Source organism: Mytilus galloprovincialis, chromosome 8 (assembly GCF_965363235.1).
Source record: "Mytilus galloprovincialis chromosome 8, xbMytGall1.hap1.1, whole genome shotgun sequence".
Classification (NCBI taxonomy): Eukaryota; Metazoa; Mollusca; class Bivalvia; order Mytilida; family Mytilidae; genus Mytilus; species Mytilus galloprovincialis.
Genome location: NC_134845.1, coordinates 22,437,910 through 22,459,203, shown reverse-complemented (window position 1 = coordinate 22,459,203; position 21,294 = coordinate 22,437,910). Strand labels below are relative to the sequence as shown.

At 33.7% G+C, this 21,294-nt stretch overlaps 1 pseudogene; it reads right to left on the bottom strand.

The window, feature by feature from the left end:
• Positions 1-15,202: 15,202 nt before the first annotated feature.
• Positions 15,203-17,312, bottom strand: LOC143043181 (zinc finger MYM-type protein 2-like; annotated as a pseudogene).
• Positions 17,313-21,294: the final 3,982 nt, after the last annotated feature.

The window sequence follows — 21,294 nt, the reverse complement described above, 5'->3', positions numbered from 1 at the left end:
TTCTTTTTTTTCAACTTGTAGTATTTTGCTACTGACTCTTTTGCAAATAATGTTACCCGTTTGTACAACATAATTCGCTTTGTCGTAAGTGGAAGTAATGCGGGCGCATTTTATTTGCGCGCATTTTGTGATTAACTTTGTTACGTTTGTGCGCAGCATGTGATTACATTGGCGCGCACCAGTTTTTTCAGAAACACATTCTGTGACAGGTAAATTAAGATAATTTATATTAAAAATGACTGCAGTTATATTGAACTTGAACATGTTCAAAATTTGAATTATATATTTTTCATCAATCTGTATTTTATTTGTTTTTGAAAGAAATCGAAAAGATTTAAAAGCAGACCGCAATGAGGACCTCAATTGGATGTATTATTCATTTTTTCTATCGTAAACACAATCTTACGTTTTGGGCCGGTTACATGTGCCTTCCTTTTTCTCTTATTTCCTATGAGTTAAAAAACGATGAACATTTAAAAAAAATCGTGCAATATGACGACCTGATTTTGAAAAAAAAAAAAATTCAGGATCTTTTTTTGGAATCATACAGTGAAGATCACTTCTAACCTCTCTTTAGAACTGTCAGAATAATCTGTCCTAGAACAGTTCTAGATAGAACTGGCCAAATCAGTTTTAGGTAGAATTGTCAGGATTAGTCTTATGATAGAATTGTCTAAACCTGTTATAGATAAAAACAGGTCTAGTCGTAGAACTGTGAGCAGACCTGACCAAATCAGTTCTAACCGTGAAAATGTCGGCAGAAATGACTCAATCAGTTCTTACCGTAGAAAATGTCGACAGAAGTGACTAAATCAGTTCTTACCGTATAACTATCAATAGAACTGTCTAAAAGTTTTCTATCTGTATAACTGACGAAACCTGTCAGGATAGTAGAACAGTTCTAACTGACGTCACTGCAGTTATGGACATATATATATATAATTCGTCTAAACATCAGCCCAACAATGTTAGATCTGTTAATTTGCTTTCGCAAATTGTTTGTTCTTCCCTCGCCGGGATTCGAACTCATGCTATTGCGATATCGTGACCGGTGACCGGTGATATATAAGGCATGAAGATGGAATTGTTACATATCAGCTGAGATATGTATATACAAGTCTTAATTTAAAACAACGTTCAAACCTACAAAGAATTCTTAAAACTGTTAGATATGGATAGAACTGACTAAATCAAATCTAGCCAAATCAGTTCTAATCGTAGAACTGTTCTAGTCGAAGAACTATCTTAAACTGTTCTAGGGTAGAACTTTCAGGATTAGTTCTAGGTAGAACTGTCTAAATCAGTTATAATAGGTTAGAACTGTTCTAGCTAGATCTAGAACTGTCTAAAAGGTGTCAGGATGACAGTTCTACATAATGTCCTAGAACAGTTCTCCTGACAGCTTCTGACAGTTTTGATGAAAGGTTTGAAGTGTTCTCCACTGTAGATGTCTACTGACGCCAATAATCAATGACCAGATTCTTTACCTTATAGGAAACTCATAGGTAAAACGTTTAAAAAAAAAGGGTCATTTCTAATTTTAGTTTTGCGCCTCCACTCCCCCCCCCCTCCCCCCCAACACACACAATTTCTTTAAAATAGAAAAAAAATCTGAATAAAATGTATACTTTGTGGTATATTCATGCAATACCTTTTTATGTTAACCTGTTTTGGCCTTTTTCAAGGTGTTTTATCTGAGATGAATTTAAACTGTTAACTGTTTTCAACCCACTGTGTTAACTGATATCAGCATTTTTTAATTTGTTGTTAACTGTTTTTGCCAAAATCGAAGTGTTGTTAACATGTTAACGGACCCCTTATTGCTCTCCCTATTTATGTATCTCCTAAAAAGCAGGGTGTTATATCTTCGTCATTATATTTGTGGCCAGACAAATAGGAAAAACCGTGAAAATGCAATTTGTCCGGTTTGATGGAACAATAAGACATTTTTGACTACCTCACACCGGACAAATAGCCAACTGTATATCTGTGTGCACCTTATCTACTATCGTACCTATCTGATCACGTGACAAACAATCCACTTTATATCCCAGTTGTAGGTTCGAGAAAGCATTCTAGTAAAGTGTCTTTCTAAATTTTGGTCAAAGTTAAAAATATCAATATACTTATTACTTAAGCAATTTTTAGGAAACCATAAAAAATCCCCCTTTTTTCTCCTAACTCCTGAACGGTTTGAGCAATAACCAACAGAGTCAATCAAATGTGGTATGTTTTTTTTGTAGTACTATTTTTTATAGTCAATACACTCAGTATACCACAAAAACCTTGTTTCCACTCCCCCTTTTTGGCCCTAATTCCAACATGGAACCATAATCACAAGAGTCAATGCCAACCTTTCTTGTTTGGTGTGGAAACTTGTGGTACAAATTCAGAGAGGTCCATTCACTTATAAACAAAATGCAAGCAATTTTCCGGAAAAAAAGAATAATACTCATTTTGACCACTTTTTGGTCCCTAATTCCTATATTTGATAACCTTCAAATTCAAAGGTAACATTTTTGTGGTATTGAGCCTTGTGGAAAAATTTCATAGAGATCTATTCATTTATACTTAAGTTATTGCCCGGAAACCAATTGCAAATAGCTATGGACGACGACGACGCCGATGACGACATTAAATAAACGCATTTATTGTGTGGTCAAATAAAAAAGTGACCCGTACTGATTTTCGAACTAGTCCTAGACATTGCTTATATCAATCTTTGATATATGCTTGATAAATATATGTCATTTTTTGTACATGCGTATATTGAAGCGCTTAGAACGCAATATTCCCATAAAACTATTATTTCTGAAGCCTAACACATTTAAAAAAAAAAGTTGCTCGGACCAGATTTGCAATCTCGTCCGAACCCTTGCTGATGATGTATCTCTGATATACATGTAAGTTTGATAAAATAATGTCCTAGTGTTGCCCGAACGCTGAAGTATACGTTCGTTACATATTGCTACGGCTTGGAGAGGTCGATACAGCACCCCCGACAGTTAGGTGCTTCTCGTAACATTCGGGAAAACTCAATTTTGTCTTATCGGATTACAATCGTGATTATGTCGTGACAGATAATGCTGTATCGGATCAATGTTCGGTGTTTTCTGGACGGTGTCTTGTGGAATGGGCATGATCTGGAGAGATTTGTCATTGGTGTTTTTTTTTTGCCGATTGAGTCCAGATTGCATCCCGAATACGAACCGTCTTTAACGAACCCGTTCCGGAGCAGTCCCGTTATTAATATGACATTCGGTAATAGTACCCTCTTCTGAGTCCGGACAATTACTGAACACGATACGACTGAGTCTAGACAAAGCCGTTTGCAATGTGGTACAGTAGACTGTGATAGGATTGCGTTCCGACAGTACCTGAACACCCTAAATATGGCGACAGTTTTTTTTTTTTAATTTAACGCATATCTTCCGTCAGCGTCGGTTCACTGTCTGCCGGATCACTGTCTGATATCTGTCAGATCACATTCGGCAGAATAGGGGCGCTGTCGGGATAAATTTGGTTGTTTTTAACCATGGGAAAGATGCAAATCGGATTAGAATCGGATTGAGAACGGTATAATTGAGATAAGTTCGGATGGAACCGACTGAATTTGTACGCTTCCTGAACAATATCTGATTGTTGTCGTGATTTAACAAATGTTATTGCTATCTCTTAACACAGGTCAGCCATTTATCGTCCCCTTCCGAAAATTATCATCCTTTCTTAAGACCATAGTAGCAAATGTATTGTGTCAATGGAGAGCCGAAAATAAAATTTTCTCCCGGAACTTGGATCGAACCAGGAACTATTGAGTTACTAGTCCCAAGCGCTAACCACTGCACTTCAACTCTCCTACATTTGTGTATGAATGCTGTTAAGTGAAATGTAAATATGGTATTTGTGCTAACTGGGAAATACATGTTAAACCTTGTATTTCTCAGTTATGATGTTCAGTTTGTTTTTGTGGTCTATAAGTGTTTCTCGTTTATCGTTTTTTATATAGATCAGACCGGTACCGTTGGGTTTCCCGTTTGAATGGTTTTACACCAGTAATTTTTTATAGACCTTTACAGCTTGGTGTTCGGTGTGAGCATAGGACCCGTGTTGAATACCGTACCTTGACCTATAATGGTTTACTTTTATAAATTGTGACTTGGATGGAGAGTTGTCTCATTGGCACTCATACCACATCTTCCTATCTATGTGGATATCTGATCTGCACATGTACAACTATTAATAGAGTTTTGTAGCGGTCATTTGTACTCGTGCATGTGCATGGTTAAGTATAGGAATCAAAAGGTGATCGAGTTTGGTAGAGTCGAATATAGGTCAGGTTTGGATTTATTAAAGGTGGTAGTAGTCAGTCAGTGATCAAGAAGCCTTGTTCGAGTAAATCTAGAAAACAGATAAAACACAGATTAATGACATTGAGCTCCAAACGATCGGATATAATTATTTATCAAGTACAAGTCAAGCTAATCGAGTACTGACCAGTAAAATATGTAGGACAGAAAGTCACTAGTCAAAAAGTCATGGACAAAATGTCACTTGGAAAAATAGTCACAATTTAGTTCTGATATTAGTTTTCTTTGAAAAAAAAAAACACTTATTAAAAAATTAATGGGGAATGTGTCCATGGGCCACATACAGATAATGCCCCCGCTTGCATAAGACGTTATAAAGGCTCATAAATCAAGAACATTAAAAGTGTGTTCCTGATGTGAGTTTTGTGGCAGTAAGCATTTTTAAACTTCATAACATTTGGTTGAGGCAAACTCGAGTTAGAGAAAGGAAACGAAATATTCAGCAATTTTGCATATTTGTAATAGGCATAACTCTAGAACGGTGAAAATTGTTGAGACCAAAATTCAAACTTGATATGTGTTATGTGGTGATAAGCATTGTGTGTGAGATTCTTTTGGTTAAGGCAAAATAAAGTTAAAGAATGGATACATTTTTTTGAACGTACAGACGCCGGTATTTATAAAAAAAAAAAGAGGATGTGGTATGATTGCCAATGAGACAACTGTCCACAAGAGACCAAAATGACAAGACATTAACAACTATAGGTCACCGTACGGCCTTCAACAATGAGCAAAGCCCATACCGCCTAGTCAGCTATAAAAGGCCCCGATAAGATTAGATATAGAAAGATGTGGTGTGAGTGCCAATGAGACAACTCTCCATCCAAATAACAATTTAAAAAAAGTAAACCATTATAGGTCAATGTACGGCCTTCAACACGGTACATTTTTAGTACATTTTTACGTATACGTACGGACGGACAAGGTTAAAAATTAATGCATCCTCCGCAACGGCGTGACTGATTGTAAGTGTGACTGTTAGTTTTTCCTATCAAATTTCTGACTTTCTGTCTTGTGACTTTTGTCCTGTGACTTTCTGTCCGTTTACCTAGAATATTTGTATGATGACCTTTCTTGATCTCTCTCTATATATTATACTAACATTTCCCGACGAATATCTAGTGCATGGATTCTACTTCTTGATCCCTATTCGAATTTTATTGACTTTCAAAGGTTATCGTATAGAAAAATGAATCAGTGTCAAGCAAGTTAGACACCCGAACATTTTCGTTGAACGAGTCAAATCAGTCTTCTGGTGGCTTCATCAGTGTTGATTGAGTCTGATCGACAATGTGAACCTCACTTTGTTAACTCGATACTTAAACATTTATCTTCTCTTTTCTTACTCGATGTTTGACTTTAATATCGATACGAACTCGATGATGGGCTTTCTTTAATATAAAACCTGCCTGGACTATATATACATTTTTAGAATTTTTTTGGCAGTCAAATTGGCAATTTTTAATAAAATTTAAGCCCAAATTAGCGGCCCAAAACACCCAAATTAGTAGTTTAATTAACTGATAATCTTTTTTGCAAACCATAATACCTAGACGGGTTAAAATGCAAACATAATTTACACAATTATGCATATAACTAAGACGATGTTGGAGACCTACACCTATATAATGATCTGATTTGCGCTACATTGCCATTCCCTCTTAAACATGTTAAAACAAAGCTCATCGACACTTGCGAATTCCTACAGTCTATTTTTGATGTCAAATGGGTGCAAATTTACAAATAATGCCGGAAACATCTGACACATTTCAAATGTGGTTTTAACCGCAACACAATAAATACTAGCATCAGACACTTAAGGGAGCTACCATTTGATTTTTATGGGGGGGCTAGGATGAAATTTGAAAAAAAATAGGCAGGACAGGAGTTTTGAGTAAAAAAAAAAGGCAGGATGAGACACTTGCAAAAAAAAAAAGTCAGGACGACAATTTAGGTAAGAAAAAGTCAGGATAAACTAAAAAAAAAAAAAGGCAGGACCGAACAGAGTAAAAAATAAAAAGGCAGGACAGAGATTACAGCTAAAAAAAAATGCAGGACAAAATTTTTCATCCTAGCCCCCCCATAAAAATCAAATGGTAGCTCCCTAATTAGAAATAACCCAGACCGTTTTAAATTTCCCACCCTTTTCATATAATAATGAAGCTTGAAAGACTTATCCAAGCTATCCCTATAGCCTTCCCCTTTGGGATTGATAAGAAAAATATATAGTAAGAGAATAGTGAATTTAACTAGCGGATCCAGAAATGTTATAAGTGGGGGCACACTGACTGCCTAAGAGGGGGTCCGCTCTGGTCATGCTTCAGTGTTTCCCTATATAATCAACAAAATTTCCCCCAGAAACCCGGGGGGCCGGGGGGGGCTCCCTGGTCCCCTATAAATCCGCCTCTGAATTTTAAACATCCTCTTTTATATTTTTGACGACTCCTCTTCCAAAAACAACAGTTTAAAGATGCTTTTCGAGCATCTTTATTGTAGCAGGCTATCCTTGTCTTCCAAAGGTAATCGTCCGTTTTTGAATGTTGACCTTGCTATTGAAATTTTATAATTAAAAAACACAAGTTGTGCACATTGACAACGCTCTAGTCTGAACACTCTTAAATTATCAAGTGAAACTGACAAGGAAACTTATCAGTAACTGCATAACTTCAAATTAACATGTCATTAATATCAACCCAATGCAACTAGGTTACCAGCTGCATTCAATGAAACATGATCAGAGATAAAAATAGATGTAAATTCTGAATCAGATCCTTTCTTTTCGGTGCAACATATAAAAGAAAGAAAAAAGGGGGTGTTTAGAAGAAGAATTATCTTTAATTTTGAATAAACTGATGTATTCAAATTATTTAAAAGGTGAATGTGAAATATAAACTTATAATATATATTAGACGGTTTTAATCAATAGAAAACTTTATTTATGCGTTTAAAAAAAAAGATCATATTACTCTAATATACCTTTAACTTAAGGGGAAAAATACATCACCAAAGATTAACCAAAATGTTTTAACTGACAATACAACTGTGATAAAAAGTTACTAAACATCTTTACACTTTAAAACATGTTAAAGAACAACGAACATATGTATATTTATATAACTTCAGTGAAAATTGAAAAACAGTTAGTGGAATAATATGAATAGTGTGTATTGATTGGTAAATGCAAATATGTCCGTAACGCGTTCATCTCTATGTATGCAACTAAGGTGACATTTTCAGCTGGAATGATTTCGGATAAGTAAAGGATTTTTGTTTCTTTGTTAAATAACTATCTAATTTTTACAAAGTATTCAAAAAGTCTTGTTTTTGGCCTCTATTACTAAGTATTATAAACAATTTTAAGCAATATATCCCTAACCCCTACATCGACCCCTTTCTTTTGTGAATGAAACCGCAATGGCGGATCCATGCATAATTTTTCATAAGGAGGGGCCCGTCGACTGACCTAAAAGAGGGCGCTCCAGTCATAATTCAGTGATTCCCTATATAATCAACCATTTTGTTCCCACAAAAAGGGGGAAGGGGACCTCTGGATATCTTATGAACCTTGTGCTTTAAATTATAGTTATTATGACTAGTATACTGATTTTCCGAAAATCATTAAAAATACCCATTTGTATGCTTCACCAACGATAGCAGAGGGGCATTATGTTTTCTGCTTTGTACGTCCGTTCGTCCGTTCGTCGTCCGTCTGTCCCGCTTTAGGTTAAAGTTTTTGGTCAAGGTAGTTTTTTTTATGAAGTTGAAGTCCAATCAACTCGAAACAAAGTACACATTTTCCCTATAGTATGATCTTTCTTATTTTAATGCCAAATTAGAGTTTTGGCCCAAGTATCTAATCTATATAAAATTTCTATATGTTTAGCATAGAAGCAACACAAGGGTACATAATCCTTAATGTACATAATGAAACATATAATTAGAAATTTGCTGGATGCATATAACAATTTTTTTGTGTAATTTATATAGCCAATACATCTTAAAACCATTGTGATATCAGCATTACCGTTTACATTAATTTAACGAAGCGCTTTTATCTACGAACTGATTTATGATATGTTAGCCGATATGTAAAAAACATCAAATTATGTTTAAAGTTTAGAACCCGTTTAACCTACAAAATAAAATATATGTTACTTCATTCTAACTTAAAGTCATAAGAAACCTCAAATTAAAAAAAAACATGCATATGTTTTTTATAACTAAATGGGTAGTTTTCATTATACAACTTATGTACATTCATATACTTTTTTTCTGAGGAAAATTCTTTAATATGTCCACATTTAGAAGAAGTTTATTTATTTTTAATTGCTTGCGCTTAATTGCTTCCAGGAAGCAATTCGCCGACATATTTTCCGTATGCATAGTGACCTGAGTGTAAACCTCCTCGTAAAAATCCGGCGATCGCAATACGCATGGATCTGTCATTAAAATAATAACATTAGATGTATGTTTCATTAAAATATTTTATTCTGATTGGCTAACTGCACATCACGTGTTATTCAGTAAGCAGTTGCATTGCTCAATACAACTTTTCACTCATGATAACACGTGCTCCAACAATAATGTGCACAGTAAAATATATAAAATTCGTGCTTTCATGATCATAGCTAAAACAATGTAATTATAAGTATTGAATGCTTCTTTTTGTAACTTTATAGGGTGTAAAAGCGTTGACCGTGCGTACATTTTTAGAATGAATTTAAGCGCTTCCGCGCTTCATACAAAATGTACTTCGGTCAATGCTTTTACCCCCCAATAAATTTACAAAGCTGTCAAAAGATTTCAAGACGCCCTAAACATAAAATTGTCCATATTTTGAGTTAGAGCCGATGAAGTTTTCTATAATTTTGATATAATTTGTCCCAAAAGTAGTACAACACACTGTCAAAGTTTCTTTGAGAAAACACAGGTGGGATTTTTTTTATTTTCATTTATGTTCTAAAAGAAATGCACTACGAAATAATTGTGGTCTCGGACCATTGATACTTATTTTGATCATCTGCAAATCTAGAACTTATTATTGTGATATTGAATGGAAAACAGTATTAACTCAGGCTAGATGTTGACTGTTCTCACTGTGAATTTATATTGTCATATGATATAAGAAAATATCAGCCATTTTAATATATGGAACCAAGTTATTTAGACTTAATATGTTACTTAAAAAAATCAGATATTTGACCTTTAAAAGATACATCTTATCAAATGTTGTTTTTCAATGTGAATTTTAGCTAAATCTATTGGATAATTTTCATAGTTGAATTTATTAAATGCAAACTTTTCTTCCAAGGACTATTGTGTTAGAATTTTAAGTAAAACCCATATCATCAAACTGTAAAAAAATATTAACAGGTATTTTTGAAAATTTTTCTAATTCTGCAGAATTAGGGTTTTTGGTTTGTTTACATGACAACCATTTTCAATGATTCCATTAAAAACTATGATATTGCTGCAATTAATTTTACATATTTTATTTGAATTATTTAAACAATACATTAAGAATTTGTATGTTTAATGCTGTTGGTCAAACTCCATTTTTTGTCACCATGGTAACCATTTTTTTTTTATATTTTTTCTAAAACTTACAGAATTTTTTAAGTAAAATATTGATACAGATAAACATAATTTTATATAATTTTTTAAATTGTTGATTGATACATTCTACATATAGATCTATTAACATTATAAAAAGCATCTTCGAAATTTAGCAAAATTATGATTTTTGAGGCACTGACGCACATCATTTGAGAAAAATTTGTTAAACTACAATTAATTTCAGCATGATATTGTTTTTGTTATAATTTTTTTTTAAACTGTATTCATAAATGGTACATTTTGTATAAATGTATTGTTTTTTCAAGTATTTTTGAAACTCTATGATTAAATAAATTGGAAAAGATGCGAATTCAAGGAAATTCATAGGTGAAATCATGGTATTTTTTCATTTGATATCAATTTAAATTAGTTTATGTATATTTTTTAACAATAAAATGTATTAATAAAAGGATTGCTTCAATTTTGATGCATATACCTGCAAAATTTTATTCATTTTTCAACAATACACGTAATAAATTGCACCTTTTCTACCTAAAAAATATGAGATTTTGGTTGCTTAGCAACCGGAAATAAATTGGAGTCCGAGTGTTTTAAGATAAGTTTAGTTATATATTAAACTTATATTTTCTTAAAAATAAGGTCAATAGTAAATAACTTGCTGGTAATTGTTGCTATGAAGATATAAAAATTGGTCAAAACTTGAAAAAATGGAAAATAGCTAAATATGAAAAATGGCTTATTTTAGACCTCTTATAGCTTGGTGATGAAAAAAAATAAAATTGATGTAAACGATTTTTTTTATTCATCTTGTATTATTGTTTTAGTATATAAATACAATCTGAGTTCTAATAATTACATATATACTAAATTGATGAATAAATTATGTCAATTTTAGCCTTGGATTGTTGATTTTTAGACTCATTTGGTAGGAAATGTTAGATTTCAGTTTCCATAGCAACCATTTATTTATGTCCCAAAATTTTTTTTCTGATGACTTATATCATTAATACCTTTCACCAAGTAAGTTTTCAACAGATTCTGAAAACCTCAGTATATCACCCTTTGCATGATTCTTAGGTGGACTGGTACTTAATGTTTGTGTCATTTTGGTCTTTTCTGGATAGTTGTCTCTTTGGCAATAATACCACATCTTCTTGTTTTATATATAGTATCTATAAGTTGGATGTAGAACATGCATAACCTCCGATTTTGTTTTTATCACGGACGGAGAACATATCAATCTTTTAGTTCAGAAAATTTCGTGTCTGCCCTTCCATTATGTGAATCAAGAAAAAATTCCCCAAAACAGGTAACGATTGTATCGAAAAGAGAAAAATCGAGTGCACCTTTTTATGTTAGGACATGTTTGGGGTGTATATTTTGTCTTTAAAACGTACAAAGCAAGAGTATTTTATATAGCATCTCGCTTCAGATTCTATCATTATTATATATCAAAGCTACAGGTTGACTTGATAACGTAAAAAAATGACAGTACGATAAGATGAAATATATGGGTCAAGTGAGATACCTATCTAATGAATCACAAAAACAGAGTGTGTGTGTTCGAATAGCTATTTTTTCTAAAAGTACTTGACGACAGTCTTTTAATTTGGATGATGAAAATGGATATCTTCGAAAAAATATGATTTTCTTGTGTGTGATAACTAGGGTTTATAATCTTCAACCACTGAAAATGTTTAGTCTGCCCTTCCACGAAATATTTAATTAGAATTTTTTTTAAATGCTTAAGAATTTTCAAAAATTCCATCTGACATCCGAACAGACAATATTTTTTAAGTTGAATCAATGCAGACAAGATAATTTTTTAAGTTGAATCAATGCAGACAAGATCATTAACTATTTGTCTTTTAAAATATAACTGACATATAACGATCGATTGTAATGGTGCTATGTGGATAAATTTATCAGTTTTCAAGAGCAAAATTGGCAGAGCGTCATCCCTACAATGGCTTCCATTTCTACGATTGTGAGCATGGACTGGCGTAATGGGGAGATAATTTTGAAGAAGTAGAATCCTGACTGTATGAATAACATTTCTGTATATATACAAATTGACAACGTTCCGCCTTGTGATACGCTTTTTGTACAATACTATTTTAAGGATCTACTTTGCTGGAGCTCACCTTCACTAGTTTATTCGAATGATATTTTCAAAATATTTCTGTTATTTTATTTGCACGATAAAATGAAAGACGATATAATATCAATGGGTTTACATGCAATTTTTTGGCATTTTTAAAAATGTGTATTTATTATATGTCATTAAAAGGAATCCCAGAAACAAAAAAAAATCTTTTGTCGAGCAGTTGAAGGCTGTGCACCGCATTTTATTCATTATGCTTGTAAGGTGTCATTTTATCGCGCTTTTGTAGCATGTTTTCCCTTCCTGTTCATTTGTATGTCTTTTGGCAAATTCATTTTAAAAATTAAACCCTGAGGCTCTACTGTAAAAAAGATACATATGGTAATCTTTGCATTTGAAGCACGTCTTATTTTTTTCTACCTATAGGATAAAACTCTCATATAACTATGTGTATACCAACACGATTAATCATTTGATACACGTCTTATTTTCTTCTACCTATAGGATAAAACTCTCATATAACTATGTGTATACCAACACGATTAATCATTTGATACACGTCTTATTTTCTTCTACCTATAGGATAAAACTCTCATATAACTATGTGTATACCAACACGATTAATCATTTGATACAAAAAGATAGTTATATAAATACAGATATTTCTTAGAATTGAGGGTCATCATTTACAAATTACGGTCATCTTAAAACCAGTTACGGTCACCCTTGTTATGAATCGCTGATTCTGTTATGGTCATCTCGATTGTGATTTCGGTCATCTTGGCGATTTTTTCAAATCGAATTTCCCGTTTCATGCACATTTCTCAGAAGTAATTAATGATTTTCGAGTGATTCTTTTATAAATTTACATCGTTTCAATGTATGATTTGTAAAGAAAATGATATAGAAACACTTTAACAGACAATACAGAAACTGACCTAATTTTTCATCCGACATCTTGGGATGACCGTGAATGCAGTTACGGTCATCAGCTTTACCCCAGTGATAGTTTACTCATTGCTGACGGCCGTTCGTGGTCCTATTATTGCTAAAAATTTATATGGGTTAGACTCTGGTAGATATATACATGCAGCTGTCTTATTGAAATTCATACTAAATATCCTAATTTGCATATGAACAGAATAGTTTGTGTCATAAACTTGACTAAAAACATGTACCAGTAAAATAAGAACAAATTAAATGGCAAATAGCAGTTTAAGTAAGTGCTCGAAAACAATCATTTACGCATTTTGTCATCGTCTTTTGTTAACTTTATGATATGTATTTAAATTACCACTTACTTATATATAATCTTAATATTCTGCCATCAGGAAAATTCACTTGTTCGGGTCAAGACTGGTTATTATTTGGAACAAGCTGTTATAAAATTGGAGACACTTTAGATCATCCAGCCGCAACCACAGTATGTAGCGAGTTGGGTGGATACATTATAATGCCAAAGACAACAGAAGAGAGGGAGTTTGCAAAACGTCTTCAGAATATGTAAGTTTTTTTTATTTTTCAAAGGTACAAGGCTCAGAATTTAATACGCCAGACGCACGTTTCGTCTACACGAGACCCACCAGTGACGCTCAGATCAAAATAGTTATAAAGCCAAATTAAAGGTATAAAATTGAAGAGCATTTAGAACCTAAAATTCAAAAAAGTTGTGCCAAAGACAGCAAGTGTTCTATGCCCTAACACTATTGAAGTATTGTTTTAAAAGTAAAAATATAATGTAACTGGAGCACTCTTTAATACGGTATCTATTTTACTAAACCGACGTCACACATCAGCGTATAGCTCCGACGTACGCCGGGCGTGTTAAAAAACCATGTACGCTGCCAATACGCTTGTAATTTTGGATAAATTCAACCTGTCAATCATATCTACATGTAACGTGTGCACAACGAGCTTAACGCGTTTATTGGGCGTACGAGAAGCGTACGTAAGCGTTTATCGGGCGTTCAAGAAACGTATGTTCACGTATGCCTGGCGTTTGTCTAACGTCGATGGAATGCACGCTACGAAGGAAAAATGTTTCTTGAACGTGTTTTAGGCGCGTCGCGGTCGTATCTCGGACGTTCTATTATGGGGTGTTTGTTACATACAAACTCGCATACGTTTTAGTTAAAGTCGAACGATCTTGAAGCGTATACAACGTGCCCTAAACGTGTCTCAAACTTATCTGTAGCGTTTTCAACGCGCTTGTAGCGTATGTATTACGTGCGTGTAGCGTACAGGTACATACGCTAGACACACGCTTGAGCTGGATGAAAATTTGTATGTAGCATTTTCCTCGGGTTGTGGCGTTCACCAAGCGCAAACCTTTGTATTCGACGTACTTCAAACTTATGCAACACGCGTTTAACGATTGTTTAGCGTTTCTCTGGCGTGCAACTAACGTATACCGACTTGGTCAATTTTCTCTGTACGTTTGGTGCACGCCGGTCTATACGCCAATGTGTGACGCAGGCATTAAATTACGAGTTCTGATTTGTTAGCCGGTATGAGGTAAAATGTACGTATCACAAGTTTCAACTTTCTAAAGCACTAAATCACAATTATGATGTTGTTTAAAATTTATCTTTTCCAGACCATTTTTCCCACATAATTGAAATTACCAATAAGTAGCAAGTTACGGAATAAAGGAATCAGATGGGTCGTCAAGTTGGTTACCTATTCCTTATTCTTATTCCTTATTAGTAATTTATTTCTTATTCGTAACCTATTCCTCATTCGTTTTCGTTACTTATTCTTTATTCCTTATTCGTTACTTATTCCTTATTCGTCACCTATTCAATACTTATTCCTTGTTCCTTATTCTTAACTTATTTGCTTTTTAATATATTTCCCCGTTTTTGATTCTTTATATTCTAATATCTCTGGTAATTATAGTTCTTAAAACATTGTTGTGACGTAATTCTATTGTTCTACGTGTTCTTTATTTCAGTGATTGGACTATCATTTACCTGTAAGAAACCAATATGTTACCTTTAACTGTCCAATATTTTTAAGAATAGATCTCTCTTTTCTTAAAAATATTGGACAGTTTAAGGTAACATAATAGTTTCTTACAAGTAAATGATTGTCCACTCTGACACTAAACTTTAAACATCTGTCTCCTGTAAATTTACATCGAAAGAAAACATGACGGCAATTTGACAAACACATTTTTATTAAGGTAACTTTCCTAATCAGTTATTTTGTGGACAGTTTTTTAGAACTTCAAATTTATTTTAACACTTCCAGCGTCAATGCTTATTTCACGGCCATTCTCATTTTTCGGGTCGTCTCCCTTGACGTCGACTTTGTCGACAATGCTCTTTGTAAGTGTGGAGTCTTGCGTCTTGTGAACTTTTGCGTTAACAACGCTGTCGACCATTATAAGCTGATCTTCACATGTCCTTTTATACCCACGCACTGCCGATGAACGATGACCAGTTTTTTTCTGAAATTAGCTGCTCATCTACACCTGCCGCGTATAGCCTTGTCGCTGCCGTCGCACGTAGAGAATGATTTGTGAAGTTACCAGAAAATTGAGCACCTTTACACAAATCCGACACCGTTTTTTGCAGCTGGTGGACCCCGATTGGACAATCGTCGTACCATTCATCACTTGTTGGATATTTCTTTGATCTCAAGTAAAACGCCTGACATTTTCCCTCATTTGGTCTGAAATGAAATGCAAATATCAAAATTAAACTCTACATAGCACCTCATTTTGAAAAAAGTGTAAAGTTAAATAATGAAACGACCAATCAACCTAAAGAGAGGAGTTGGGGAGGGATATCTTTTTTTTAATTTAAGGCATGCTCCAAAAATCTGTGTAAAACGTCATCCGGGTATTGATGCTCCGCAATGTAACCATTTGACAATTGTTGAACAATCAAAGTGAAAAAAAGATGAATTGTGTCGTCAAATATTATTTTCAGCGCAAGAATAGTTTACATGTATTGCACAAAACTGTTAACAAATGTTTATTGCATCAAATCTATTTCAAAATTTGTATTGTCACAATGATATGCGTTTAAAGGCTGAACGGTTGTTCATAATTGCGAGTATCAACTTCATTTAAACTTTGTTGGATAATCGTCTCATCGTCAATCGTATCACATCTACATATTTTATATTATTTTGATACTGTTTACATGTAAACTAAAATGGGGACAAATCATTAACAAAGAAAAGCGAAAGTATGAGCTTAAGGATGTACTCGGATGAAAAAATCTAAAATATAGAATCGATACTACAAGTCAGAAGAGCACTGTTCCAGCAAAGAAATGAGTTACAAGTATTGATAGGTTAAAGATCGTAAAACTGAAGTTTGAATAAAACGGCGGTAAAAGGCTGTCTTGGACTTCTTTTTTTTTTGCATTAGATTTTTTTAATGTTTCTAATCGAAAGAAAAGAAATATTCAGTCTGCTTAAATGTTTGGTAAGAACCTTTTATGAGCTATTGGAGTCTTATATAAAAGAAGAATTAATTTTATAAAGCAAAATATTTTACCCTGTATTATAGGGAGAAAAAAAGAGTCCAATCAATTGACAAAATTCCTAAACCTTATCATCTAAGTACATCCTTAATAGTTGCCGAGATAGTTAATAATTTATACCAATATTATTCTTATATAAAGTAATCAATATTTACCTCAGTGACATGTACTTTTGGTACATATTTATAATGCATCTTTCAGGACAGTCAGTATTCTGGTATGCCCTCACTACTTTTGATTGGATTTTTCGATGCTCTAACCCCCCGCAATTCGTTTTTGAAACATCCTCTGTATATTCTAAATACTTTCTTCCATCAGTAGGAGATATTTTCAAAGATATTTGTGAATTAGTACCAACACGTAGATTTCTGTGTTCTTGTCCGGCACGCAAGGCAAAGTTTAACCCGATACAGTACAATAAGGTGTCACAGAGTTTTTTTGGCGTATCAGTTCCTAAAATATTGTTACTCCACATGTATGTTTCCTGGTCAGCGCTTATCACATCCGCCTTCTTTGTTTTAAGACCAATTCCGTTTCTACTTAGTTCTTTCATTTTAGAATCTAGAACACTGCGCAAGGCACTAAAATCTCTGTCATCTAAAATACTTATGGACCGGTCATTTTGTCTTAAAAAACGCTGGATGCAAATTAATAGTTCATACAGTGTATTTGGATAGTATTCAAGTCCTTTCTTATTGCGCACTTCAGTAATAAAATACCCAAGAACTGTGTTGAGTTGATCATTTGTCATGGTAACTAATCTACCTTCACTTTTAGAAATCTCATAATCAGTTTTCGCTATTTCATTTCTATTCTCTAGCCAATTTTCGAACAGTTTCACAGCCCAATCAGTTTTGTTTTTCGTGCTTTTGGGGATTTCTTTTTGCACAAGCTGTTTTATGTCGTCATCGGTCTTCGGATATACAAATCTTCCGCTTTTGTTGTTGTTAATCTCTTTCTGTTGACCATCATTTTCAGCTACAATAAAAAAAATTAAAACAATTAACGCTTTATAGACAATGACACAATTCGATTGATTGATTGTTGGTTGCTTAACATCCAGTGGCAAATATTTCATGCATATTCAGGACGAGAACAAGTTCACAATAAATACAATTGGTAGGTTGATACGATAGAGGCCATCTGGGATGACGGTCGGAGAAATTTGGACTGCCACTGAAAAATGAGGGTATCTTGGATAGGGACAGAAATTCGAAGACCTTCAGTTAAATATTTTGGTTAAAATTAAGAGAAATTTGCTCATTTGATGTACACCTCCTACTGTGTACAAAATGCAAATCGGACACTTGCTTAATCAATCAAGGACATCATTTTTTTCTTAATTCACAGTTTTGGGCATTTGTTTTCAAGTTTGTTTTTATCTAAATATCAGATAGTATTGCCTGTATTGGAATATGACAAACTTAAACATAAATAACCTTTGCAGCAGTTTAAAGAGATCAAAAAGTTTTTGATTCGCACGTTGTTCCAAGTGACTGTTTAAAAACGGATATATCTTAAAGTATAGTCATTTTATTTTGACAAATTTAATCATATTATGTTTGTAAAATCAAATTCTAAGCAGTTTGCAATTGTTATATAATTAAGTCAAAAATTAAAACCGTTTCTGTATTTTATTGATTAAAAAAGGGGGGTCTTAATGAATGCATTTTATTTTAAAACGCCATACTATGATCAATAAATGTTTCGTTGAAATGTAACAACAGTTTCAAACAGTCTTCACATAAAAGGTCATATTGAGTGTATACAATGTATATTACGAAAATACAAGAAGGATACAATATCTTCTTTTTTTATATGTAAACAAAAATGTTTTGTTTTGTTTTTTTGTCATTTGCCAAGTGGGATCGAGGGACGAAATATTTCGGTAAACACTGAAAAGAGTAACACAAACATAATCGGATAAAAAGAGCCACATAAACCTTGTATAAAAATCGAAAAGTGAATGTGTGCGAGTTTTTTTTTATGTTTTGTTCGTTTGTTTGTTGTTGTATTTTTTTCTTTTTTGCCTTTTCTTTTGGGTCAGATCTTTTGCAACAACAACAATCGATTTTTCTATGACAAGTTTGAAATAAAAGAAAATTTATTCCAGTATATGTACACTATGACATGTCTCTATTATTCAGTATTTCTGATGTAATATGTTTGCACAGTACAAAATTCGTACAGCAAAGACTTACAGAAGGACTCATAAATTTTAACTTGATTGGTATGATATAATACTAGTATGCAGAAACTTAGAAGATAAGAACATCTAAATAATTCAAATTGCTTGCATGCATATTATCTCTTTTACTTGTGCTTTTTATTATATTCTACATGTATATATGGTGTTGCATTGTAAATAAAATTGAACGCGGTGCATTTGATATAATTGAACCTTTTTCTTCAACTTGAACCCGGCCGTCTTTAAACGTATAATGTTATTCAAAGGCAGACCAAGGGGGACCTTGGGCCATCCTCTAATTAGTCGAGGAAAATATCAATTAATATTTTTGGGGAATCACTGAAGCATGACTGGATCGACCTCTTCTTATGTCAGTCAGCGGAAACCCTTACAAAAATACATGAATCCGCCACTGCGTTTTAAAAGGAACTGAGGAATCAGTTAATAATAGGATTACATTTTGAGCATTGGTGTATCCAGGTGTGTGTGTGTGTGGGGGGGGTCCGGAACCCCCTTTTTATTGGCCGATCAATACATTTGAATGGTGAAAAGTTGTTGGAATACCCCCCTTTTTTTACTCTGGTGTGGGACCCCATTTTTTTAAATTACTGGATTCCGCCCATGTTAAGATAAATTAAAAACTTGCCATTATTAGCTGCCATTACTAATTCTTCGTCGTTGTCCGCACTGGATATATCAGAATAAAGATCCGATTTTAACACAAAGTTGGAAACAATATCATCACTATCGTCAACGTCGCTTTCTTCTTGTTTGAAAGTATTCTGCGTTATAAAAATACTTTCATCGTCGTCTATATCCATTTCCAAACATTAAATGCATTGAAAGTACTCACGGGGAGTTTATATGTAGGCCTAGAGCACGTAAAATTCGTGATACGCATGCACTGTTTTTGCATGTACCTTTACATGTAGTTTACCTTCAACTGTACATTCTTTTTTTCTCTCTATTGTTTGAGTTTGAGCTAGTGTTTAAAGGGGCCAAGATATAGGATAGTACTAATAAAGTTTTTGCAAAACTATTTAAACACTTGATGTGAAAAAATTTGCAAAAACACTATTTTTGTATGCTTTTGTATGGTCCATAACAAGTAAAACAATGTTTTAAGTAAGATATAAGCCTCTAACAGCCTGCGGCCTCAGACCTGTCCAATATTTTACAGAATGGACTGTTATCGGCTTATATCCCTTACTTAATTTGTTGAGGTAAATTACCCTTTTATCACCTATATATACATGTTTGTGCTCAACCGATTCTGTTACTTTATATTCGATACTTATTTGTTCCTTATTCGATTTAAATACGTTCTACCTTTTAACTGCTTTATATGCGTATGTTTGAAGGTGGTTCTTGGTTCGAAGAGGTGAAATAACCCTATTAGCACGTGTAAACCATTTCGGAGCTAGACTTATACCTTGTGTTTAATTCGTTTCTTATTCTTTTATACATTGTAATACGTGTATCCTACGTTGCACCTTTACGAAAAAAAATCAATATTTTTCATATCTCTGGTAGTGACTATGGGATCTTAAAGGTGAAATAACCCTATTAGCGCGTATGAAACCGTTACAGCGCTCGACTGATACCCTGTCACTTATTCGTTCCTTTTTCGCTTATGATACGTGTGTCATACGTTGCACCTTTAAAAAAAGATTTATTAGATTTTTCTTATCTCTGGTAGTACAAATGTAACTATGGGATCTTAAAGGTGACATAACCCTATTAGCGCGTATGTACCCGTTTCAGCGCTCATCTGATACCCTGTTATTTATTCGTTCCGTATTTGTTAATAATATGTGTGGTATACGTTGCACTTTTAAAAAAAAAATCTTTCAATTATTTTCTTGTTTCTGGTGGTAACTATGGATTGTTAGTGGTGAAATAACCCTATCAGCGCGTATGTACTTGTCCCAGAGCTCGACTGGTAATGAGGTGATTTGAGATAGATACACTTTAGTTACCAGTGTACTGTGCTTTTTTCCCCCTGCATTGATATTGTACTAAACTCGAGTTATAGAATATAAAACTTATTCGTTTCTTATTCGCTTATAAAACGTTTCTTATACGTTGTACCTTTAAAAAAAAATATTTTAATTTTTTTATTTGACCCTGGTTGGTAACTATGGACTCTTAGAGGTGAAACAACCCAATTATTACGTATACGTACCCGTTTCAGCGCTAGATTGATATCCTGTTATTTTCTTGTTCTTCACAAGTTGCCATTTTTAAGCCATGTGATTAGACATGCCAAAAATAAGCTAAGAAAAAGTTTTTTTTCAGTTATTTGACACAACCACAACACAATGATTTCAACTTAGAACCGTATTTGTTCCAGCTAATGCAGGTAGCTGGCAGCTGTGGTGCATATTTTGATGGGGATGGGTGCTGCTCATAAATATGCTTCATTATAGCCTTGTAGGACTGAACATACTAGCCTTGTACAGTCTGAACCACTTAGTCTGGTGGACAAAAGGGTCATAGAACCTAGACCACAACAGAGTAATGTTGACTATGGACCTTGCTGGATGGTAGTTACAGACCATG